The 26615-nt window shown below is 42.9% G+C and overlaps 1 protein-coding gene across 1 annotated transcript in view; it reads right to left on the reverse strand.

Moving 5' to 3' along the window:
• CMKLR1 (chemerin chemokine-like receptor 1) overlaps positions 1-21918 on the reverse strand; it is a 159149-nt gene extending 137231 nt beyond the window's left edge. The window contains exon 1 of the mRNA XM_077462042.1: positions 21767-21918. The gene's annotated coding sequence lies outside the window, so the exon portion shown is untranslated. The remainder of the gene's footprint in view (positions 1-21766) is intronic.
• Positions 21919-26615: the final 4697 nt, after the last annotated feature.

A 26615-nucleotide genomic window follows, 5' to 3' on the forward strand; every position in this document is an offset into this window, starting at 1 on the left:
GAGAGCACTGCTAAGAGACTCTAGGGAGGACAACTCGTCGCAGCCAGGAGGGCTGGTGAGTGAGGCACAGTCAGGAGGCCTGAGGAGGCACGCCTAGGAGGACTGGGAGCTTGCAGTCTGTATGGGCGCAGGACCAGAAGGGTGGACTGTGGCGGAAGGGGCAGTGGAAAGGGGCAGCTACAGACAGGAGGGCTATCAGAGCCTGAAGAGGGCTGACTGGGATCAGTAGCCACAGATAGGACAGCTAGCACAAGGAATATTTCTATTTTTCGCTGCTACACTATAGGGGCCAGTGGTCCCTGCCTGAAAAAAGGCATTTGCTGAGGCCTGACGGAGCCAGTTTCAGGCCTACTCATACAAATTCACTAGCCGGTCCTGGGAATTAAGTGATGTGCTGGAGGTGGCAGAGAGTAACAGTCTGCAGAAAGTTATATGTTGGAAGAATGAGGAGAGATAACTTCAAGCAAAATTGTGCAGGAGGAAGGATTATGTACAGGGGGAGTGTAGATAGTTTGTCCCAAGCTAGGTGCTAACTGCTTGGGACAACTAAATGCTATTGCTTCTTTACTGGGCATCCCATATACTCCATCCCCATCCAAGTTATATCTCTCAATAAAAGAAAACAAAAAAAAAACAAAGTTCAGTGACTGTTTCATGAGTGCCTCAAGTGAGTGCAGGGCTGGCAGAGTGACAGACAACTCAAAATTTCAGCAGCCTCTATGGAGGTACCGCTACATATATATATATTTTTCTTTTGCTATAATTGATCACATAAACTTTGAGGGGAGGGTGTTCAGCAGAGGTCAGAGAAACAGCAGAAGCAGAAGCAAACTGATCACATTGGGATGGTGCTTCCATGCTTGGTAGGTTTACCAGATATTTCATACAAGAAAATATAGAAAGATAACAGGATAACAGGTACATGGTGCCACAGACATAAATCAGGAATATGAAATGCTGGGGTAACATACACTTTGAAGCATAATGCCTCGTACACATGATCAGACTTTCTGACAACAAAAACTTGGATTATTGTTTGAAGGATGTTGGCTCCAACTTGTCTTGCATACACACGGTCATACAAATGTTGGCCAGCAATTACGAATGTAGTGATGTACAAGACGTATGTGATGTCTCCATTATGATTGCTCGTTATATCTCTGGCTTGTACTTGATTCCGAGCATGCGTGGACTTTTATCCAAAGGATAGTGTACAACAAACATTTGTTGGTGGAAAATCCAATTGTGTGTACGGGACATAACTCAAGTAAAATGTTTTGCATGAGGACAGTTTGTATTGCTTTCCAGTGCGAAGATTTCCCTAATGATTCATGTTTTTCAGTGTTTTATTAGAAGCATACAATGAGTAGTGGTCTTCTCACTTTTTTTCAATTGATTTAATATGGTCAGGAAAAATGTCATTTTAATATTTTGATTTTTTTTGCCATATTTTCCCAAGCATTTTCAGCCCTCATTTCTTAATAGTTAAAACTTGAATTTACAACCACAAGTAAATCATTGCAGTGGCACATCCCGTGGCGGCTGGTGTTCTCTCCTGCATCAGCGGCTTCCAGTGTGCAGCTCCTCCCCTCCTCCTAGGCATCCAATTGGATTACCTGTTCTTTTAGCCAATCGGGTGATGGGTGTCAAAACCTGCTTCCTTTGTGATCACAAATATATCATTGTCAATGCATATTTTTCTCCACTGTTTAAAGCAGATGTTTTATATACTCTCCTGGAGAAGCTGACCTCACATTGCCCTAATACTTTTCATGTGTGATTTTAATGCCCCCCTGTCCCCAGACCTTAACAGGCATGCCCCTCCCCCTCACTTAACTATACCTTTGGCTTATGTACTTGGGCTCAAGCAGCCATGCTTACTGAAATATGACATTAGAGGAATCCCCACTCTAGAGTGTATTCATGTTTCTCTACTACCTATAAAATTTCCTCCCGCATAGATTTGGCATTTGGTAATCCTTCCTTCCTTAGTGAAGTCCAAGGGATTGACTATTTTCCCGCAGGTCTGTCTGATCATAGTCCACTCTTGGTGACCCTTTTACTCCCTCGAATACATAACAGGGCTTATTGGCACCAACACCCTCAGTGGATTTTCTACCCTACCTCTCAAGAATGATTTTGTCTCTCTTGTCTTCTCACTTGCAATATTATTGACTTGAGATATTGGGTCCTCTTCTCCAGAGATGATCTGGGATGCCTTTAAGACAACCACTGGGGGGTTGTGCACAATTGCATGCATCAGGGCTGAACAAGCATCATGTACTGATGCTTTGCAAGCACAAGTAGACTGTAGACAACCACTGGGGGGTTGTGCACAATTGCATGCATCAGGGCTGAACAAGCATCATGTACTGATGCTTTGCAAGCACAAGTAGACTGTAGTCTTTAATGTTATACTGCTTCCCCTACACCTGCTCATTTTGATCATCTTCTTATGTCGATAAGGCAAAATTTACACTTTTACTACACGTACGACGGGACTAGAAAAGGGAAGTTCAATAGCCAGGAGCCAAAAGCTTCTGTCTCATACTTATTTCAGAGCATGTGTCGTTTTTGGTCTGTCTGAACAGCATACAGACGAGCGGTTTTCCCAATAGGAATTAATATAGAAAAATATTTAGAACATGTTCTATTTCTAGGTCTGTCAGAATCTTTGAAAAAAAAAAAAGTCTGATGAGGCATACACATGAGCGGAATATACGATGAAAAGCTCCAGTCTGACTTTTTCTGTCAGACATTCCGCTCGTGTCTACATGGCATTAGTCATGTTAGCTCAGCATGATCTACTTCTTATTATCATACCTGAAATTCGTTCATGCATGGGAAAACATCTTGGGAGAATTTAACCAATTCCATCTGTCCTTGTACTCGTGATGCCTCCCAAATTAATTTTTATAAAACTCACCTTGAGTTCTTGGATTCCAAGCTGGCTTCATTACACAATGAGTGTTTAAACTCTGGTAACATACTTCCCTCCATGCAGGAGGCACATATCATCCTTTTACCTAAATATGCCAAGGATCCACTCCTCTGTGCCTCATATAGGCCAGTAGCTTTGCTTAACTGTGACTTTTAGAATACTTACCAAAATTCTCAACACCAGCTTGCGCTGGGTTGTTAGCTCTTTGATAGATCAGGACCAAACAGGTTTTATGCCCACCAGATTTACAGATTTCAACATACGTGGACTCTTTTAAAACATTTATGCACAAGATTTGAACCAAGGCTCTAGAACTATTGCTACACTTGACAAAGAAAAAGATTTTGATACTGTAGAATGGCCGCACTGCTGGGAGATGCTGCAAAGCATGAGCTTTCCACTCTGCTTCATCGACTGGGTTAAAACTCTGTATAGCAACGCCACAGTCTGTATCCACCTGGATAATCTTCTTTCATGTCCCTTTCCTCTTCATTGGGGTACCAGGCAGGGCTTCGCCCTTCTCTCCAACCTAGTTTGCCCTTGTGATGGAACCCATTACTGAGCCTCTCCTGATTTCCATTACCATTAACGGCCTTTGTGGGGGGCTGGTTGGAGGAACGGATAGCTCTATATGTGGATGATGTTCTCATTCTAAACTATGCTGGCACCTATCCACAGAGAGCTCTTACCATCATGGATATGTTTTCAACCTTTTACAGGCCAACGGGAAAATTGGCCTAAATCATAACTATTTCCAGTCAATGAGGGGCAATCATCCTCTGTCTCCCTTCTGTTGTAATGGGTTGACATCTTCACTAATTTAGGTAAATGTCTCTGACTTTAAAACCCTAAATCTGTATCCAGTACTGATGGATGTTGAGAGCAAATTGAAGGCATGTGGCAACCTCCCACTCACTCTACTTGGTCATATAAATCTATTAAAAATGAAGATTCTTCCCAAATTCAAATCCAACTTTTTCTAACTTCTCGGCAATGGCTCCCAAAGACATTTTTCACGCAGCTCAACCAAGTGTTTATACAGTAACTCTTTTTGTGGGGCTCACAACCATCAACGTACAAATTTTCTACCCTTACTCACCCTATGTTCCAGGGTGGTTTATCTATGCCAGACTGTTATAAGTACTTTTTGGCCTCTAAGCTGGTTACGGCCAATGGGTGGCTTCAGCCTAATTGTACTAACATCTTTACGTTGCTGGAGGCTGTCATCTTACAGTCCCTGAAGTCCCAGTCTTTGAAATTAGTTTTTCTGGGGCCTTAAAGCACCCTATGCCTTGCCTCCATCTATGTGTACTACACTGAAGGCCTGGAAGGCGGGGCTTCATTATGAGTCGCTTCCTCCCATTACTCTTTCCCCAAATACTTCCTTGCGGCTCAATTCCTTTCTTGCCCATTTTTATATCTTGCCTGATCCCTCAGCGAAGTATAAAATTAAATTGCTAGAACACTTGGTGGCCAACCATAAGCTGCTGTCTTTCCCTGCTCTTTGCTCTAAATTTAACCTCCCCTCACATTACCACTTTCCACTTTTTTGCCCATGTTATCAATACTCAATTCCCAGTCACCAGATTGAATTATCTTATTCAGCACTAGAGTCTATGCTACTTGTGCCTGAAATGGAAAAACCCACCTCAGTGTTATATCACTATCTTGTTATGGTGCATTACCTAAGTTGTCTTCCCTTCAGCAGAAATTGAGAACTGATGTCCCTGAGATGGACAATAAAGATTGGTCTGGGATATGGGAATCTTCCTTTGCTCCTCTGGTGTCCGTCAGGAACAAATTGATTCAATGCAAGATTCTTCATAGGGCGTATTTCACACCACACAGGCTTTATAAGATGATTCCCACTATTTCTCCATCCTGTTGGAAGTGTATATACTCCACAGGAGATTTTATCCACATATTCCGGCTGTGCCCAAAATAGCCTCATATTGGAAAGATGTGCTTGATGTCATCCACTCTGTGGTACAGATCCCTGTTGTACTGTCCCCTAGATACTGCTTACTGGGTTTAGTGGAGGAATTGGCTTCATCTTTGGCCTTGAGAAACATATTTAGCCTATTACTTTTCTATGCACGTAAAGCTAAAGCATTATGTTGGAAGAAGTCCTCTCCCCCTCTATTATTTTGCCACTCTATCAGGATACTTATCAGAACAGAGGGTGTCCTAATAAATTTAAAAAGTTTTAGTCATAAATAGGGATGAGCTCGGTGTTCGATTTGAACGTATTTTTGACTCGAACATCGGCCGTTCATCTGTCCGGCGAATTCAGAACTTTGTGGACCGCACGCACCAAATTCGTGTGGCACGAATGGCCCACAATACACTACGCCATCACAGTGCATTGCTGGCTCATGATTGGCCAAGCATGCACTGTGACCCCGCATGCTTGGCCAATCACAGCGCTGGCAGCGAGGAGAGCCATAATTGGCCACAGGCAGGATGCCTGTGGCCAATTATAGCTCAGGGGGTTTAGTACACGCCCCACACTATATAAGGCCGCCAGCGTGACGGGCTTGTGTAGTGTGTTGCGGCGTGCAGGGAAAGAGCAAGATAGGCAGGGACAGTGTTCTTTTCTCAGGCATCTGCCAGAGTTAAAGTGGGTGTTGTGTGCCTCCAGCACAGTATACACCTGTATCTACCCTTTTTTGCTGGTGTTCTCTAATACAGTCATCTGCAGGAGTTAGTGGGTGGTGTGTGCCTCCAGCACAGTATACACCTGTATCTACCCTTTTATGCTGGTGTTCTCTAATACAGGCATCTGCAGGAGTTAGTGGGTGTTGTGTGCCTCCAGCACAGCACAGTATGCACCTGCATCGACCCTTTATTGCTGGTGTTCTCTAATACAGGCATCTGCAGGAGTTAAAGTGGGTACTGTGTGCCTCCAGCACAGTATACACCTGAAGATACCCCTTATTGCTGGTGTTGTCTGTTGCATATCTTGCATATTAGCCTTTAAAATGAGCACTTTTGATTTCGAACATTCGAGTCCCACTTTAATAGGGTTCTAAATTTCGTACGAATTTTTGGCCCGTTTGAAGGTTCTGGTGCGAACCGAACTGGGGGGGGGGGGCTGTTCGGCTCATCCCTAGTCATGAAGGGTGAATAACCCCTCTATGGCTACCCCTATGGACAACTGGAGGACTGATTTTGATTTTCAGGTTACCATGAGCTCCCACTTGGGTCTAGATACTCCTTCCATCTCTCATGTCTTTGCAAGAATCATGCACCATACTACATACTGTGTTGCTGTTTAGGCTGTTACTGTTTGTATTTTTTTTTATTTTTGCATGGAGGCAATGGCCCCTGCAAGGGCAAGTTTTGCCTGTTTATGTTTTGTTTTATATTTCTATGCAAAATCAATAAAACTGATTTTCAACATCAGTGTCCACAGTCCCCCTTGAGGGTCGGTTCACACCTGAATCACACAGGAACATGGTCCACATTACTGTGCTATTCAGTGAGGTACAATTTTCAGCCCCCTCTTTTCATCAAAAAGGCTGAAATCATTCTGGATTGCACAAAATGTAGTACATACACTTCTTTTCAAAGATGCACTGAACCAAATCACAAGGTACTGATCCAGTACAGACAAACACACTGCATTTTCAATCTGCTTTTAGGGTGTCATGAGGAATGTATTGACACCCACATCACACATCATAGATCCCCTTCATAACCCTATTCATAACCCTATTCATATCACAGCTCCACCCCCTTTACAGCAGTCCCACGGCGTCCTCAGTTTCCCTTCACATTACAGCCTCCCTTTACATTGCACAACACAATCCCCCTTGCAGTCATAGCCACCCCTTTCCTATCTTATATCACAGTCCCCCACTCAATCACAATCTCCTCTCCTACACAGTCTACAGTCCTACTGTAACACAGCAGGATGGAGGCACTTATCAGCCTGAGTGTCCTCTCCCAGGTCTCCCACCCCGCCATTGCTGTCATCCTCACAGCAGGGCAATAGGCAGGTCTGGACAGAGGGCAGGAGCAGCCCAACTTATAATATTTACAAGTAGGTGATTACCCACTTGTGAATTTGAAAAGACTCCCACTCTCTGCCCAGATCTGCAGTACCTCCAATCCCCTGCCCTGCTCTGAGGATGAAGGCAGCAGCTGGATGGGAGACCTGGAATAGGACTCCCAGCTGCTTAGTGGCCTGGACAGAACTGTCCCTCAGTCCGGGATCAAAATGTCGGCACCCATTTAATGATCCCTGCTTTATAATGATAAGTCCTTACATTAGCCCACTCAAGTGACTAGCGAGTGATGTACAGCGATGAAGCAAATGCTCCCACATACGCTGTACCTGATTGTCTGCAGCCCCCTCTCACTTAGAGCCTTCCAAAGTACACAATTTAGATGGTATGTCTCAGCTTTCAGGTGTCAGCGATCAGTGATCTGATGTAACACACTGCACAGTACAGAGCACAGAGCATAGTGTATTCTGAAATGAGAGTGGAGGGAATGGCACACCCCCTCTATAAAATCTCATTGAGAAACATCTGAGGCTGTCAATCATTTGCTGTGTACTAGAGTTGGGGGCAGTTACCATGGAGTGTCTGAAGTTGGATAAAAACTGTCAGAAGTAACATCTAGCCTGCAGGAAAGAGAGAACAGCTAGGATCCACACTATGTGCTATGGATTGAGGCAAGTACACTTCATATCAGGATGTGCTTTGTTCACTTTTCATTTGAAAGGTTTACAACTACTTTAAAGCTCAACTCCTAGAACAAAAATTTATTTTGAATATATTCCTCAATGACTAGTGGATATCAACCCCCTCTGTGTACACCACATGTCTTCACAAAATCCATATATTACCTTATAAAAGTAGCAGTAATATTATCACTGTGCTGTCCATAGCCTGTACAAAAAGCAAAACTGTGGGTTGACCCAGCAAGCCCACCCACCACAGGCTGCCTGCAGAAAACTCTAGAAAGGGGATGTGTGCAAGACAAGTTACCCCACGCAAGAAGAGAAAGCAGAGGAGACCAGTCTTTACTCACAGAAAACTCCAGGAAAGAAGAAAAGTACGGTAAAGTAATTTGTTCCTTGCTGGATTACTGCACACATTGGGAAGAAATACACAAAAGATACCAAGATCTCTCTTTTTTATCAATACATGATAAGCTGGCCAGAGATGGATCAAACTTCAGCTTGTTAAGCAGGGACTGGACAATTTCATGTGTAGCTGTTCCTGTTTGACAAAAGTTGATCATTAGATCGACTTCTGCCAAGAGGAAATGTTGGAAACCTTATGTTGTTGATAATTGGCTGAATCCAGTCGGCTGAGGCTGCTGATCAGTGTATTCTGACATTGGAGAGTCCTGTTGTCCGAATACACTGTCCTGGCAGAGAGATTTCTCCATCCATCTTGCTTGTGTGGATGGAGGAATCAGTTTTTTTTTTGGGGGGGGGGGGGGTTCTGACTTTTAAATGGAATGGAAAAAAATGAATCATCTATGGCCAGCATTGGAGCCCTTTCACACCGAGCCACGGAGGTTTTAGGCCGCTACAGGGGGCAGTCCTTTGCCAGCGGTATAGCCGCACTGCCCCATTGATTTCAATGGGCAGGAGCGGTGAAAGAACAGTGTATACACCACTCCTTCACTGCTCCAAAGATGCTGCTAGCCAGACTTTTTTTTTCCGTCCTGCTAGCGCACCACTCCAGTGTGAAAGCCCTCGGGGCTTTCACATTGGAGACACAGCAGCGGCTGTTTCAGAACGATTTGCAGGCACTATTTTTAGCGCTGTAGCTCCTGCAAAGCGCCCCAATTTGAAAGGGGTCTTACTCTTTCTATGGACTTCAAACCCCTTAATATCCTCCTCTGCAGCTGACCACTGGTCCTCTTACAGGTTGTCATGTACCTCATAGGAGACTAAGTTGATGAGGTCGGCCTCTCTTATATCTCCTGGCCCCACTGAGGATGAGACAGAGGAAGCCAAAGGACAGGAGAGACACGTGTGCCTGATGTGGATGATTCCGGGCCAGCAGCTTGTCAGGGTTCTGGAGACTGGAATATGCAGCGATGTGCAAAGCTGGAGCATGAGACAGCCAGGCAGGCACCCGAGGTTTAACAGAAGCCAGGATCATAGACAGAAGCAGAGTCTCCAGAATAGCCAGGGTCATCAGCATGTGAGCAGTGCGGTACAAAATCATAGACAGAGCCAGAGTCAGGAACAAAGCTGGGTCAGAGGTAAGTAGCAGAATAGAAACAGGATACACAGCCAAGGTAAAAAACAAGCCAGGTCAGCAACTAGAAGAGTGCACAGGATCAGATCAGGATACAGGACACAGCTGAAGATCAGCCAGCAAAGGATAGGAGGCTGGACTCCCTTCAAATAGGCCATCTGGTGCCAAGAGGGATTATGCCTGCATGCCTGTTAGCTGTTCTTAGGGAAACCCTATGCGCTTACACACATCTATGTGCCAGACATCTCACAGTGATTCCCTGACACAGGTTGAATGATGACCAGTATCATACAGCCCACTTCTTGTGTGCTCATACCTTTAATCCTTCAATCTTACGGCCAATCCAGTGACAACACAGGTTTTTCCCCTTTGGCGGCATGTAATGACATGTGGATGTCACTCACTCCAGGGGTATTGTGCACAAAAGGGGAAAGAACTGTGATGTCACTGGACTGGCTAAAAAAAATTTACTGAATTTAAAAACAATCAAGGAAGGAGAGTGGGGGGGGGGGGGAGCATTGAAAGCTAAGCTGTGTTCTGCACAGCTATACTAACCTACCCATTGGTCCCCCACCACTCTGTTTTCCACCAAGAGTAAGCAAAGGAAGCCTTGCTAAAGCTCTGAGTTGATTTCAGTTGTAGCTTATACAGGGCTGAGGGTTTTCTCCCTGCCTCCATATAATAGCTCTGTGCCTAAGAAGTCAATTGCCAAGCACCAGCACTGTCACCCACAGTGGATGGAGGTGATTGAGTAACTTGATCCACTGTATATGGGCATGATTTTTTACTTTCAGAGGAGAACAACCCAGCAGGCAACTGAAGGGAAGGTCAGTTTATTGCATTAAAGTAATCCCGTTTCTTTGCTTCTTATAGGCAAAGCACAGATCCACTTTAAAAGCCAACTCCAGGAAACCTAAAAAAAATTCTCCCCAAGTCAGCCCACTGCAAGGGTCAAATGCTTATTTAGCCTAGGAACTGTGAAAAGCATTTCTACTTACTCGATTGTCCCTCATCAGGGCTGGACTGGGACAGAAATTTGGCCCTGGACTTCATCCAGACCGGCCCGCTTACATTTTGAGTGTCCCATCAGCACTCCCTTACATCAGAGTGTCCCATCACCAGCCCCTTACATCAGAGGGTCCCATTACCAGCCCCCTTACATCAGAGTGTCCCATCAGCACCCCCTTACATCAGAGTGGCCCATCACCAGCCCCCTTACATCAGAGTGGCCCACTGAGCCATCGGCCCACCGGGAAACTCCCGGTAGTCCCAATGGCCAGTACATGCCTGTCCCTCATCCTCCAGCAGATGGTGCTCCCCCAATGCACTGGTGGTGGATTGAGACTTCACAACCTCATGTCTCCAGGTCTTGATGATTTCAGAACCTTGGACAGCTGGAGCATGTTGCAGGGATCAGTGCAGCGGCACAAATCAGTGGAGGATCGAGTAAGTAAATGTTCAGCATGCCCCTGGACTAAGGATGAGCCAAACACCCCCCGGTTCAGTTCGCACCAGAATCTGCGAACAGACCTAAACTTCGTGTGAACTTTAGAACCCTATTAAAGTCTATGGGACTCGAACGTTCAAAATCTAACGTGCTAATTTTAAAGGCTAATATGCAAGTTATTGTCCTAAAAAGTGTTTAGGGACCTGGGTTCTGCCCCAGGTGACATGTATCAATGCAAAAAAAAGTTTTAAAAATGGCGATTTTTTCGGGAGCAGTGATTTTAATAATGCTTAAAGTGAAACAATAAAAGTGTAATATTCCATTAAATTTCATACCTGGGGGGAGTGTATAGTATGCCTGTAAAGGGGCGCATATTTCCCGCACTTAGAACTGTCCCTGCACAAGTGTCATTTCTGCAGGAAAAAAAAGTAATTTAAAAGCACTCGCGGCTATAATAAATTGTCAGCTCCCCATAATACAGGTAACAGTCATTGAAAGTCATTGATAAAAAAACTCCACAGCAAATTTAAAAAAAAATGGCGTGGAGTTCCCCCCAAAAAACACTTTAAGGATTATTAAAATCACTGCTCCCGAAAAAACGTCTGTTTTTAAAACTTTTTTTTTGCATTGATACATGTCCCCTGGGGCAGGACCCAGGTCCCCAAACACTTTTTATGACAATAACTTGCATATAAGCCTTTAAAATTAGCACTTTAGATTTCTCCCATAGACTTTTACAGGGTGTTCCATGGCTTTTCGAATTTGCCGCGAACACCCCAAATTATTCGCTGTTTGGTGAACAGGCGAACAGGCAATGTTCGAGTCGAACATGAATTCGACTCGAACTCGAAGCTCACCCCTACCCTGGAAACAAGCAGTTAACCCGTGTAGTTTAGACACAGTCCCATGGCAGGGGAGAATTTTTAATAGTTCTCAAGTTCAGCTTTAAAGTTGTTTCTACCTTTTATTTAGTAGAATCTTTTCAGAAGAATCCTGATAAGTTGCTATGGGCAATAATTTCATTTTTTTTCTTCTGTAGTCAAACTCACAATGCTAAGACTATATTTATCTGCTTACTAACAGATGCAGAAGTAAATGTAATTTTCTACCAGCTTGGTCACATACCCTGGTTCTAGCGATGTCATTGCCCAGTGTTCAGCCCAGTAAGTGAAGAATACCACTGTATAGAATTTTGCAATAGTTCTCAGGCAGAGCACATCCATGCCAGCAGTGCACCCTTTACAAAAGTACACAGGATGCTAGGTGCTATACACCCATTAGGAAACATTAATATATTTGGCTTGTGACAGGTTCTTTTTAAATACTGCACCTGTGCCTATTCAGTGGTTTGCTACAACTGATCCTATGGGCCAAATATATTGCTCTATACACTCTTATTGTAACAGTGACACAGTGACCCACCTTTGCAGTCTCTTCTTTATTAGTGTTTTATCAGCCTGATGGACTTTGCTGTATGTTGGTTCAGGTTTCTTCAGCAGATTATGGGGTTAATTGGTATATAAGAACCTGGAAGGCTGCCCAGAAAAGGTGGGTGAGCTGTATAGTCAGTGCTAGTTATTTCAGCATTTAAAAATGACATGGTTAAGGGTAGGATGTGGGAGGTAAAACAATGGAGAGAGAACATCTGACTTAACTCTTTACCTACCTGATGTAATATTAAAGTGGTTGTAAAGGCAGAAGGTTTAGATATGTTCACTTTTTAACAAAAAATAATAAATACACATTTTTTTGCAGGTAAAAACTCTTAAGCTGCGTACACGCGAATTGATTTTCCAATGGGAATTGTGTGGTGACAGGCTGTTGGTGGAAAATCCGACCGATTGTACGCACCATCGGACAATTGTTGTCGGATTTTCTGCAGACAAATGTTGGATGGCAGGATTTAAAATTTCTGTTGTTGAATTTTCCGAGCGTGTGTACACAAGTCTGTCGGACAAAAGTCCAAACTACAAACACGCATGCTTGGAAACAAGGACGAACTGGAAGCAGATGGTTTTGTAAACTAACATTCGTAATGCAGAATTAACATTTGTGACGTGGCAAATTATGAAATCTCAAAACGCAGCGCACATTCTCTTGGGATGGGATATTAATGAAGCTGCTTTGCTGGCGATACTGATTGAGTTATTGCAAACACATTTTCAAAGGCTTTTTTTCTAGTGATATCAAGAATAATATTATTTTAATGTGCATTAAAAAAAGAAAACAAATACAATTAGACATGCTAGCTGCCAATAGAACTTAACCACAAAGTGCATTCTATGCATCCAAAAATAAAGAAAATATACGAAATCAAATCATTATTCAACCAAAAAATTAAATAAAAGCCTCATGCATGTGTCCTGCTTCTTAATATAGGGGGTCAACAATGCAAAGAGTTGGTGAAAGCAGGGATTCGTCATCCAGAGATTATGCCAAAAATCATCCGGATTATTCTCCTGGAGCTCTCACAGCAAAGGCATATGACATAATTGGTCATGATTAATAAAGCAACCAATTTTTCTCCAAGAAATCCTCCTTCTCCTGTTCCTAGACTGGATTTGGGTCAAAGCAATAACTCCAAGGCCAATAATAAATAACAGGTTATCTCCTCCAATTCCGCAACATGGCTGGTGGTCCAACGGCCGCTCAGAAACTAAATGAAAAGTGCAAAACTAAAAGTGCGAAATGAAAAGTGCAAAATGAAAAGCATGAATCAATACTCACCAAAGTTCTACTAGTACTACGTCTAGTACGTCACTACATTTGTGTTTGTTGGCCGACATTTGTATACGATTTGTATGCAAGACACATGCCTTCAGACAAAGGTCAGAGGTTTTGTCTGTGTAAAATCCGATCATGTGTACGGGGCTTAACACCATCATCTCATTGATAGTGTCTCTAAATAAAATTCACTGTGCAAATTGTAAATCAACATTGGTAGTATAGTCCCATTGGTGATTAAAACATTAATTCATTAGTATATATTGATGGGCAGGAATCCAGGAGTGTAGAACTAAAGGAGTCACTGCCGTGTGTGCATCCATCACCCAGTGGAGAAGATTACGCTTACCAGAAGGTAGCATCAATCAGGCATGTGATATGGATAGCAAGTGGTGCAATTCCTCCTCCTCAGCTGAGCCACCTCAGGCAACCTTGACCCGACATGTGAGAATATGGATCAGGATGGCAATGTCCCAGATAGTAAAAAAAACTCCTTCTACCACAGAACTGTTTGATAGGTTTATGGTTAACAGCATCCATAAAAAACATCAGAAAGCCTCCACATAATGAAAAACTGTATGGTTACAGGTTTATTTGGAATAAAAAGGCTTTACATAGATTCCAAGATATAGTGCATCAAATAAAAAATCTCCTCTGTGATCACAAAAGCATAACATTTTAAAAGCCGCAATGGCATGGAAAGGATTCTACAAAGACTTCAACCGGGCTATGAGTTTTTTGTATATGCTAATCACAATGTATTTTGTATATCACGATATGTTTATATGTCAATACTCAACATTTGATTCCTAGCGCTGCACTGTTTTCACACTATTTATTCACAAATTTTTGTTAAGATTGTAGTGCTGCCTGCTATTGTTTATTTATGTATATAGTGCAGTATTTCTACATTAATTCCAAATGAATAATTATACTACCAAAATTAGTGTGTGCTGTAAATTGCCTCCAGCATTGCTGCTGTTTCTTCTTGCTGAAGGCTGCCATTTTGCTTAAGCCCAGAGCCCCTGAACAGCAGAAAACCATAAAGAGGATCTAAACCCATCAGTTTAAAGCGGAACTTTACCCATAACAACGTGATCAAAAATAATGTTCTTTAGCAGGGAAAATACATTTTACATTAATAACGATGCTATTAAAATCAGTGCGTGCTGTAAATTGCCTCCAGCATTGCTCCTGTTTCTTCTTGGTGGAGGCTGCCGTTTTGCTGAACCCCAGAGCCCCAGAACAGCAGTAAATCATAAAGTGGAACTAAATCTGTCAATTAAAAAAATGCTTAAAAAAAAAATGACATTCCTGGAATGTCAGGATTTGCTAACTGTCACATGTGCCTGTGTCTTCAATCAAACTGTCAAACCTTCAAATGGTTGGGGTCATAACAGATCGCATGTACAGCACCATGGTACATGCAGGTCAAACAGAAGTTAGCTTCTTTGGCTGTAAAGGATAGGAGGGTTTAAAGCGGAACTTTACCCATAACAACTTAATAAAAAATAATGTTCTTTAGCAAGGAACATACATTCCACATTATTAATTATGCAACCAAAATTTGTGTGTGCAGTAAATTGCTTCCAGCATTGTTCCTGTTTTTTCTAGCTGGAAGCTGCCATTTTGCTGAAGCCCAGAGCCCTTGAGCAGCAGTAAATCTTAAAGCAGAACTGAACCCATCCATTTAAGGGTTTCATTTAAAAAAAATGCCAGGATTGCGAACTGTCACATTTCCTTCTGTTCTCAACCAAACTGTCAAACCATCAAAAAGCTGATGTCATAACTGATCACATGTGGAGCATCATGACAGTTGCAGATCAAACAGAAGCAGCTTCCTTGGCTGTAAAGGATAGGAGGGTTTAATCATGCTTTAAGGCTATCAGCAGATCTGCCTCTACAGATTCAGCAGCGCCTAAAAATGCCTAAAAATAGAGAGCAATTGAGCGTGCACAGAGCAGGATGAGACAGTGTATTGAAAAAAAATTAAAAATTGTGAGGTAAAGCTCCCAAAAAGCAAGTCACAAGAGGACCATTCAACTTAAACATGTTTTTTTTTTTTACAAATATATAAAAAACAAAGCCTTGGTAAAAAAAAAATGTAATTAAAGCGGGAGTCCGCCGTTTTGTTTTTTTTAAAAGCCAGCAGCTACAAATACTGCAGCTGCTGACTTTTAAAATAATGACACTTACCCGCCAAGCGCTCCCGCGATGTCGGCACCTGAAGCCGATCTCTCGGTCGTCTCTCGGGTGCTGCCGCCGCCATCTTGGGTATGGGAATCAGGAAGTGGCGCCTTGCGGCTTCATTTCCCGGTTCCCTACTGCGCATGCGCGAGTCGCGCTGCGCAATAAGGATGGTCCCCGCTGTCTCTGGGATCCGTGTGTTTCCCAGCAGGCAGCGGGGGACCTTCGGAAAGGGGCGTAGATTCTGCGGAAAGGGGCGTAGCTTCTGCAGAATCTACGCCGGAAGTGGGTGCAGACACCTGTACTGTACAGGTACCTGCACCCCCCTCCCCCCTGAAAGGTGCCAATTGTGGTGCCGGAGGGGGGGAGGGTTCCAATGAGCGGAAGCTCCACTTTGGGGGGGACCTCCGCTTTAAGATTGGGTGACGGTGGTAGGTAATTTTACCAAGTCTTTGTTTTTTATATATTTGTAATAGAAAAAAACATGTTTAAGCTGCATGGTCCTCTTGTGACTTGCTTTTTGGGGGCTTTACCCCACAATTTTTCTATATGCTTTCATGAGTTACTTGGACCGCATCTATACAGGTGAGTCAGCAAACATTTGGGACTCTGCATGTGCTCATACATTGAGCCTTATACCACGTACACACGATCTGACATTCCGACACCAAAATCCATGGGATTTTTTCCAACGGATGTTGGCTCAAACTTGTCTTGCTTACACAGGGTCACACAATATTGTCGGAAATTCCGAATGTCAAGAACGCGATGACATACGACGAGCCGAGAAGTTCAATAGCCAGTGTGGCTCTTCTGCTTGATTCCGAGCATGTGTAGAACTTTGTGCTTCGGAATTGTGTACACATGATCGGAATTTCCAACAAAGGATTTTGTTGACAGAAAATTTGCGATCCAGATCTCAAATTTTGTGTTTCGGAAGTTTCGATGAAAAATGTCCGATGGAGTCTACACAGAATTTCCGACAAAATGTTCACATCGAACACTTCCTGACGGAAAATCCGACCGTGTGTACGTGACATAACAGTGTAGGTGTGTTCCTAGCACACCATTTTTGTGTTTTGAGACAGTGTATTACTGGTCCTGGATTTAAACAATATAGACACTTATTTTTTATTTTTTACATAGCTATACCTGCAAAAGGGGCCAGCCTGAAGTGATTTAGCAGGACTTACTTCTCTTACTAAAGTTCCACCCTAGGATCCTTTTACACGGGCAGTCCGCCCGGCAGACTCCTCTTTGCTCAGCAGAGGATTGTCCCGCTGATCTCCTCTGAGCAGGTGGGTGACAGGTCCAATGGAGTCTCCATCTATCTGGATTTCATGGACAAGATCAGATTGGATAGCAGCGGGTCTAAGCAGACATGTCAAATCCACTGTACCATAGGAGTGAATGGAGGCTCCGATGATGTCCACCTGAAAAACTGACAGGCAGACCTGATTGGGAAGTCCATGTGAAAGGGGCCTTAAGTTATAAACTGTTCTGTGATCAGTTCCCCCCAGCCCCCCTAAATACTTACTTTAGCCCAATCTCAATTCAGCGTTGTGTCTGAGAGCAACAGCACTGATCTTTCTCTTTCCTAACTGGACATGGAGGCAACAGCGGGAGTCATCGGCTCCTGCTGCTGTAAATCAAACCTAGTGAGAAGGGAGTGGGAGGTGGGGGTGAGCTGTGCTTTGTGTATCAACAGACACACACAGCCCGGCTCGGGATTGAGCCTGCACGTCTGCAAGCTGCTTGGAATGGGGGCATAAGGGAGGAGGAGCCAAGAGGGCACACCAGAGGAGGAGGAACAGGGCTTTTCTGTGCTAAAACACAAGAAAAGAACAACTTCTCCTGTGCTCTGGTGTCAGGATCCTCAATATGTGGTACAGGCAGCTTCACAAGATAGTGTCTAGAAGTCTTGCAGCCCTCCTCAGAATAATGGGTATTCAAAAGCTGGAGAAAACATTGCCCGTTTAGGCTCTGAAGAAAGGGGTTCTCCCCTGAAACGCGTCAGCCATTGTGTTGGGATATCGTTTGGTCTATTTGACATCAGGTCCGGGCTTCTTGATGTTCGGTGAAGTGGACCCTGCTGTATTGATTATGCCTTTTATCAATACTCGTTTGTGAGTAGTCATTTTGCTCTGTGTTTGATTTGAATAAAACTCTGTCTAGGGTAATGCACTAGGTTGGTGCGCCCTCCTTTTCTGTGCTAAACCATTGCATAAAGCAGGCAAGGATGACATGTTTGTTATTTGTAAAAAGAAAAAAATATATATTTCCGATCACTTTAACACAGATGTGGTTTACATGGTATGACCTTTCCCAAACCTGGCTGCCTGCAGGTGGGAAACAGCAATGGAAGAATCTAAATACCGACAATTCGTTTACAGAGGATTTGAGCACTGGCAAAGCCCTGCCAAAAACGTTTACAGGGGAAGCACAGTCATACAGCTAAAGTGTATCATTAATAGAGCATCTTCTTCAGAGAATGCAACACTGCTACATAAATGTGTAATAATATCAGTGTGCTGTACACAGCAGGCAGCAACATTCCCATGCAATGATGTCAGCAGGCCTATATCATGACCCCCATGGGGGCCGATGCTTCCTGCTATGATTTAAAGGATCACATGTAGGTTATAATCACACATTTCAGTAGCTTCTAACACAGTGGCTTTTGCAATTTTGTAAAAAGTCCACTTTAATTTTCTCCGTGGACTTTATTATAGTATAGGATTAATTATGCTTTTAGTTAAAAGCGTAACTCTAGGCAGATATAAAAAACACAAATTAGCACAGCTCTGAAATCGTGAATATGACATTGAATGTATTTTTTTTTATTATTGCAAGCAATGCAGGTACCTGAATTTGACCTTGAGGGCTCATTCACACAAGCGACCAGAGGGTAGTAAAAGCAGGCAGTGGAGCCGTTTTTTTACAGCCCCATCCACCCGCCTAAACTAGGGCATGTAGTCATTCAGGGCTACACAAATGCTGGTGTCACAATGCACTGTTTTGCAGCTGTGGCTAAAATTCAATGGCATGTTGCTTGACGGATTTAAGTGTATGGGGCTGCACCGAAACTGCCCTGAAACCATGTGCAACGTATACAGTTGCAGTGTGGTGGGTCTACATTTTGAGATTAAAGCAGGTATTGAGCAGGTGACATCACCTCCTTACTGCTCTTTAAATGCCCTTTCAGAGGAGCGGCGGTATGTGAACAAACCCTGAATCACCCGTTCCCAGTACCTCTTTGGCAAAACTGGAGTTCAAGGAGCATGTGCTGACAAGAAGCATGCTAAAAGGAGGAGAAAGCAAAGTGACAGAGAGATGAGCTCATTACTGTGCTTCTGCTCCTTGCACTCTGCAGTCACCGGCTGGGGTGGGTCCAAGACAGCCTGGTTTTAGAGAAGTGGCTTGAATGATGCTGGCTGTCAAACTGAGGCCATCTAGTGGTGATAAAGAACATAAAAAGCTTTTTTTTTTAAATGGTATCCTTTAATGGACTATTTTTTTTTTTTTTTTTTTGGTGAAGTTCTGCGTTAATGTTACTATATTCATTTTTCACAATGCAAAAGCACAATAATTTTGTGTAGTTTTAAAATGATTCATTTTTTGAAAAGATTGCAACTGCAGGTTTGAACAAATATCATTCATAATATTAATTAAGTACACATCACTCTTGCTGATATTCCATTTGTTTCCCTCTGTTATTTTGCACTTTTTGTTATCTTTTTTGCTTTTTTTTCTAAGAAAAGCTACATGTGGGTCACTGCAGCTTGGAGCTTTATTATGATAGAACTACTGCATGCCAGAAAATTATTCTGTTAACCACTACCATTCCGCCGTACGTATTAAAACTTCTGCGTGATCTGGTGGTGATATCTGGGTCATGGCTGCAGCTGTCACATCCATCATTTTCACCCGGCGATTATCTTTCTTGTAAAAGTGATCTGAATGCCTAAACAGCCACCCAGTCACTTTTACAGGTGGCGGGTAGGGGTCCTCCGCTGTCTTATACTACCGGGATGCACCGTGAAGAGTGGAGGGAACAGAAGTTCCATCGCCTCTTCTGTGATGTCACTTTGTTATAGTTTGATTTTGTCACTTCCGATTTAATTTGTTTACGATCCATTAGCGGTTTGTAAAGTAGCCGATCAAACCAATCTCAATTTAATTGGCTGCTTTGGAAGGCAGAGGAGAGATTGGAGGTCTATAAAGAGGACCTGCCATGGACCATGCTATAACAAGGTAGGTTGTTGACCCCTTGCGATTGCATAAATGTTAAATTAAAAATAAATAAAGGTACAGTTTAAAAAAATAAATTTAAATAAAATAAATATGAAAATAAAACAAAATATTTTAAAGCACAACCCCTGTGCTCACGCAAGAATGCGCAGTTAGGTCGCATATGTAATCGGTGATCACACCACACAGGTATTGTCACAAACGACAGTGTGAGAGCAATAATTTTAGTGCCAGATCTCATATGTACTGTAACTGTAAAAGGTAATTTTAAAGGCTTTTAATGCGTTGTGATTTTTAGGTACTGTACTTTGTTGCTGTTCCATGGGCATAAGCAATTTTAAAGCATTACATGTTAGGAACCTATTTTTTGGGTGTAACATCATCTTTTGTATTTTCCGAAATATTTATATTTTACTCTTTTGAGTATTAAATTGTGTTTGTGAGCACTAAAAATGATTAAAGTGTATTTTTCCCTGAAAACTTGCATTTGATCATCTACTGCTTAAATATCATATGACATAAAAAAATTGCAACACCCACCATTTTATTCTCCAGGGACTTCGATTTCAGAAAATATATATTGTTTGGGGGTTCTAAGTAATTTTCTAGCAAAAGAATGCAGATTTTTACATGTATGTTATAGATGTCAGAATTGGCCCAGGTAGTAAGCGGTCTGAAGTATACCTTACCTTCTAAAAACATTGGAAAAGTTGTTGATACTTTAACTAGTCTAGTTTGAGCAAAACATATAGATCTTTACATGCGCTGATACAATTTTTCACTGCATTGCCAAAAGAGGTAACAGGGGCATATGCTAGAATTTATAATAACAATAGGGAGGTTATGCTATTACACCAGGTTCCATAGTTAACTGTAGCAATAACAAACATCAATAAAAGCAAACAGAAGACCAATGACAATTCATTTTCCTGAACTAAAATAATACAACATAGATTTTAGCAAACTGTTATGTGTAGTGTACTTTGCTTTTAGCAATTATTTGTTACACTGTATGAGACACTGATTGGCAGGATTGTGGACGGTGTGCAGGTATCACCTAGGTATCTCACCTACACACTGGGTTTGATATGGAGACAACAAGCTAATAGTTTTTTTGGGGAATCTTAATAGGTTCTGCTTTAGAGCCTGGAGGCTTTGTAGAGGTAGGATAAAGCCTCCAGTTCCAGGTCCCTATCTTACCTGGTAGCCAGACCTCATTATTAGTCTCAGTTGTCCTCAGGTTTTTATATATGTGAGCTGACTTATGCCCAGGGCTTTTCCTCTGTCTGCCAGCTCTGTTCCTGGGTGAAAAGGCTAAGTGATGAGCATTACTCAGGAACTGACTTCAGTTTTTTTAGTTGCTCAGACGAGCGTATGTGTTGTTTGTATTATGCTATAGATTTGCTGTACAGAGCACTTCTGTATTGGAATTGTGTTTTTTTGTTTTGTTTTGTTTTTTTGCAGCCTTGCTGAATAAAAGTGACGAACCTGTTTAGACTGTTTATGGGTGTTCTTGTCTTGTGCATAGCTCAGCACTGCCAATGAACCTGGTTCATTACAACTGTATATATATATATATATATATATATATATATATATATATATATATATATATATATATATATATATTATATAGTATATTGTATATTTCACAAATTCTGACAAAGTTTTATCATAGGGCATAGTTAACCCAAAAAAATACAACTTGGTAGACTTTTTCACTCTAGGCTTATTGACCAGGGGTGGTTGCCAAGGTCTTCACTCTGCAAGTACTCCTGAATATCACTGCTGCACATTATTCTTCTATTCCAGAGATAAGTCCACTTATTCGAAAGTTTGAAGCAGAAATAGGGATATATAAAATGCACGCAGGTTTTTTTTTTTTTCCTAGCATAGGTACTGTCTGCAGTTCACACTGAATGTTACATACATAGTTAAAAAAAATAAAAGTTACATTAAAAATGATTCTCATGTTTAGCATTTACCTACCTTCTCACCAGAAAAGTCCTGGAGATGCCCCTACTTCTGTTATGTCATTCCTCATGGAAGTTCTAACAGAATATTTTGGAGTAGCATCTCTGAAGTGTAAAACAACCAGTAAATTTGTAGCATGTGACAGAGCGCAGTGATAAAAGCATTACACGGCTTGTATACAGCTGTTACTGTGTACTTTCCACAACACTTGCAATTTGCATTTTTAATTCTGAGATGTTTGCCAGTTCCCAAGCTGTTCACTTTCCACACCCCAGACAGATGTACGGTATATGTTCTTTTCACAGTTCCCAAGGTGTTAGAGAATGTGCGATCCAAATGTCCGTATATCACTCTCCATAGCAACTTCATAGCAAACAAATGAAAGAAATTCACAGTATCGATTTCACAAAACATTTCCAGTGAAACATTTCTAATGTGGTTAGGTTTTTACTCTTTAAAGCAAACCCCCCAAAAAAAAATAGTAAAGAAATGAAATGTTCTTAATTGTTTATATATACCCTATGTTACCAGCTTAGTGTGCTCAGGCGCTTGCATCCACTGTGTCTTTAGGAACTACTGATGTCACAAGGAATCCCCACATAAGCAAAAGTTCAGGAACAGCAATGTCCAAATATATATCTATGACACTGATCAATAATGGCCATGGCTAAATTTGGTCAGTGATGTCCCCACTATCCCGTCCCCTTCCCGTATATAACTAATGACAGCTTGGTGAGTTGTCATTCTGCTATAAGTAGGATCAGGATTGGTTGTGTGTGGGGTTGCCGGGTGTTTTTTTTTGGTGAGTCAGCGGGCAGTGGGCATCATGATTGATAATGGATTTAGAGAGGGGGACTTTTGGGGGATTTTTATTTTTTTGGGTGTCTTTATTTCTTGGTTACATTTTTTGGTTTTGTGAATCAGTAAGGGTACTATATACCCCTACTCATTCACAAAGGGTCAAGGTCCTTGGGCCTCCTTATATTTAAAGGGGGCTTCCAGATTCTGATAAGCCCTTTGCACACAGACGGTCATAACTACTGACCAGGGATGTGGGGAAGAGGTCCTTGTTCTCATCAATATAGAAACAAGGTGCTTTTGCCAGGGTCCTCCCCTGGAAAGGAACCCCAATGTTGAGGACATATGGCTCAGCATGGTTCAGGAAGGGGGGCGCAAATGCTTGTTCTCCCCACTTTCCCAAAAGAGTCTGGCTTGCATTTTGGGGGTAGGGGGGATTCCACACAATCTTTTTCATTCTTGCAGTAAAACGAGCTACAGCAAAAGTGACATTTACGAAACAAATAGATATACAGGGACTCCAAAGACATGCAGGTAGGTTAATTGGCTTCTGTCCAAAATTCGCCGTAGTATAAGAATGGGGACCTTGGGTTGTGGGCTCCTTGAGGGTAGGGACCGATGTGAGTGTGCAATGTACAGGGATAGGGACAATTGTAGACACTCACTCAGGTTGAACTGGATGGACTGGTGTCTTTATTCAACCTTACTAACTATGTAACTATGTAACTATGTAACTATGTAACTATGTAATTCCTGGAAATTTAAAATATGTATTTTGGGAGAGCTTTGAAAGGGGTCTGCGTGTAGTTTAGGCTCAATGAAAGGAAGGCTGAATGATGCTAGTCATCATTCTGAGGACATTTAGTGGCATCTTTAAATTGACTATTCATTTTTACCTTTTTTTTTTTCTTCAGACAGTTCGGTTTTATACATGTTTGGGGTAAACAGTCTATTCTCAGCAGGGCTGGTGCAAGGATTTTTGACACCCTAGGCAAAACCTAATGTTGCCGCCCCCATTGGCTCCACCCCTGACTATACAGTAGAGGTGGTGGGGGTGGAGATTTTTGTGGCGCCTTCCAATGACCCCCCGTGGTGGTGTGTAGTCAAGGTGTGTGGTGTAGTGAAGGTGTGCTGTGCGGTGTAGTGAAGGTGTGTGGTGTGGTGAAGGTGTGCGGTGTGGTGAAGGTGTACGGTGTGGTGGAGATGTACGGTGTGGTGGAGGTGTGCGGTGTGGTGGAGGTGTGCGGTGTGGTGGAGGTGTGCGGTGTGGTGGAGGTGTGCGGTGTAGTGGAGGTGTGCGGTGTAGTGGAGGTGTGTGGTGTAGTGGAGGTGTGCTGTGAGGTGTGGTGGAGGTGTGCAGTGTAGTGAAGGTGTGCGGTGGAGGTGTGCTGTGAGGTGTGGTGGAGTTGTGCGGTGTAGTGGAGGTGTGCAGTGTAGTGAAGGTGTGCGGTGTAGTGGAGGTGTGTAGTGAAGGTGTGCTGTGAGGTGTAGTGAAGGTGTGCTGTGAGATGTGGTGGAGGTGTGCTGTGAGGTGTAGTGGAGGTGTGCGGTGCAGTGGAGTGTACAGAGAAGTGTGCGGTGTAGTGTACAGGGATCATGATACCCAGGATGCCATAGCTGTATGACAGGTGGGGGGGAGTGGGCTGGTGTGTGGAAGCCCTGCGGATCCGATCTCATCGTTCATAGAACACACAGTAAGGGGTTCATGCCTCCACCCACGTTACTCTCCTGTCCCTGTGTGTGTTGAAACTTTCACAGCATAGACTTACTTGGTCCCGCGTGCTTCACGATCACCGCTTGCTCCTCCAGCCCTCCTGTGATAGAAGAGATCATGACATCCCCCAGCCCCGCCTCCTGTTCACTGCAAAGCTACTGTTTCTCTCTTAGCTGTGCTATCCGGCGGTGCTGCCTGTGTCTCCGGCAAGATCCTGTGTAATGTCATCTGGGGTGAGCAAACCGGCTATACCCCCCCCTCGCGCAGTGCTACTATGCCACTGCTGTCATCCATCCCTGCCACCATGGCCGGCCAGCCAGCTTGTCAGTTCCTTCTCCCGCCGGCTTGTTCGTTTTGCTGGATGGTTCCTCAACTTCTTCCTCCCAGGGGCTGTGGCTGCGCCCTAGGTTGCAGTGCGCCCTAGGCGGCTGCCTAGTCAGCCTAGTGGTAGCACCGGCCCTAATTCTCAGGCAAACATGTTAAGAAAAGGAGGCAGCCTCCCCCTCATTTCCTTTTTGTGAAATCCACTTTTCCCTTACTGGATGAGAATCATCTGGAAGCTTTACCTGATGGTTACAGTCCACCCTATTCTGCACTTACAATCTTTTGCATCCCTCTGGCTTTGTGTTTCCATATTCCCTTTCCCCCTCCCCCGAGCTATACTTTTCTGTCTCCCCCTTCATAAGCCTGCTGGTCTTAACTGGTTGATGTACCCTTCTTTCCTCCCTGTTGCCTGTAATATAAGCTAACCCTTTCCAAGGTATTCCATTCCCTAATCCATAGTCCAAGGAGGTGATATCCCTTTGATTTTTACTTCTAGTGCACATTATGAATGCTAAAAATATTGCACAAAGGGTCTCCTGTGTACAATGTGATTTTGAGCATAACAGAGATTATGTTCTATCTCTATTCCTATATTTTGCTTTCTGTAAATTGTTTAAAACTCAATAAATACTATTAAAACAAAAAAGGACTCAAAAGGACCACCTGGGCTTTTTCGCCCTCCAGTCTTTTATGTATGAATACTGTGCAATTTCTTATTTAGGTCACACAGAACAATGTGTATGCCTATATTTGCTTAGTGCAGCTACCTGTGGGCTATACAAGATAAGAAAGATTGTGCACACATGCCTCGTGCAAAGCAGAAGGATGTTTTTCTATGTACACCCTGCATTAGGATATTTGAGATGAGATGTCTTATTACTGAGTTTAGGATGTGCTGAAGAAAAATGTCAATGTGCTCAATGCTTGTGCTCTATTCACACACTTCACTGTGCAGCTCTTCATGGTGGTACCAGCTTGAATGCATACCGATACATTAATATATATGCAATATATCTGAAAAGCTGAGCAGTCTCTATGTAAATCAGGTGGCCCCTTCCTAATTAGGACACTGATTGGACTTTAATGATGGTCAGTCTCTCTGTGTAACTATGGATAGTGTCTTTCTATAATCTGGTTTTGTTTTGCAACATGGCAGCAGTAAATGTGTGGTGGGGGGTACAAAATTTGCAGGTCAGGTGACAGGTGTTAGAAAGTAAAAATAGTGAGATAACTGCTCTATAGAAAATATTAAACTTATAATAAAGCAGCAATTCTATATGTAACACAAACACCAACAGTATACAAGAAATATGAAGAATTGCGCTAATGGTTAATTCCAATATTAAATAAAGTTCATGCAATCAAACAGTATATACATGTGCAAATTAGTGCAAGAAAAAGGCCACAGTCAAATGATAAATTGAAAGACGATCTATACATTGAAATGTCCATCATCCGTAACCACAAACCACTGTGAATCCACCAGCAGCTGTAGAGACTGCTTACCAGCCCCTGTAAACCCCTTGTTACAGAGAGTCGGGATATGCCTGTGGCTTATTACCCAGCCTAGGCCTTTCTCCACATCTCAGAGCTGCTCTTCCGGTGTCATTCGACAAACACCAACTGTAGAGACTGCTTACCAGCTCCTGTAGACCCCTTGTTACAGAGGGTCGGGATACGCCTGTGGCTTATTACCCAGCCTGGGCATTTCTCCACGTCTCAGAACTGCTCTTCCAGTGTCATTCGACAAACAGGGATGGAGTTGAGCACCAAAAAGAAAGACCAAGAAGGCTCTTCATAGTATCAAATCCTTTGGGGTTTATTATGTAAAAGTGCATAGCACTCACAAACATGTAGAGTTAAAAAACGCCTGATCTATGGTGTGTCGGCTGAACACAACCAAAGACATCCAGTCCATCGGGGCACGAGAATGGTGGTGATGTCAATGCGACGCTCCGACATATGCATTTAGTCACAAATGACGTCGCCCTGGAGCATGGAACGATGTTATTAAATCGGATGATGGAC

This window comes from Lithobates pipiens, unplaced genomic scaffold, assembly GCF_037356315.1.
Source record: "Lithobates pipiens isolate NorthernLeopardFrog02 unplaced genomic scaffold, aLitPip1_a1.2 Scaffold_3, whole genome shotgun sequence".
In the NCBI taxonomy this organism is placed as follows: Eukaryota; Metazoa; Chordata; class Amphibia; order Anura; family Ranidae; genus Lithobates; species Lithobates pipiens.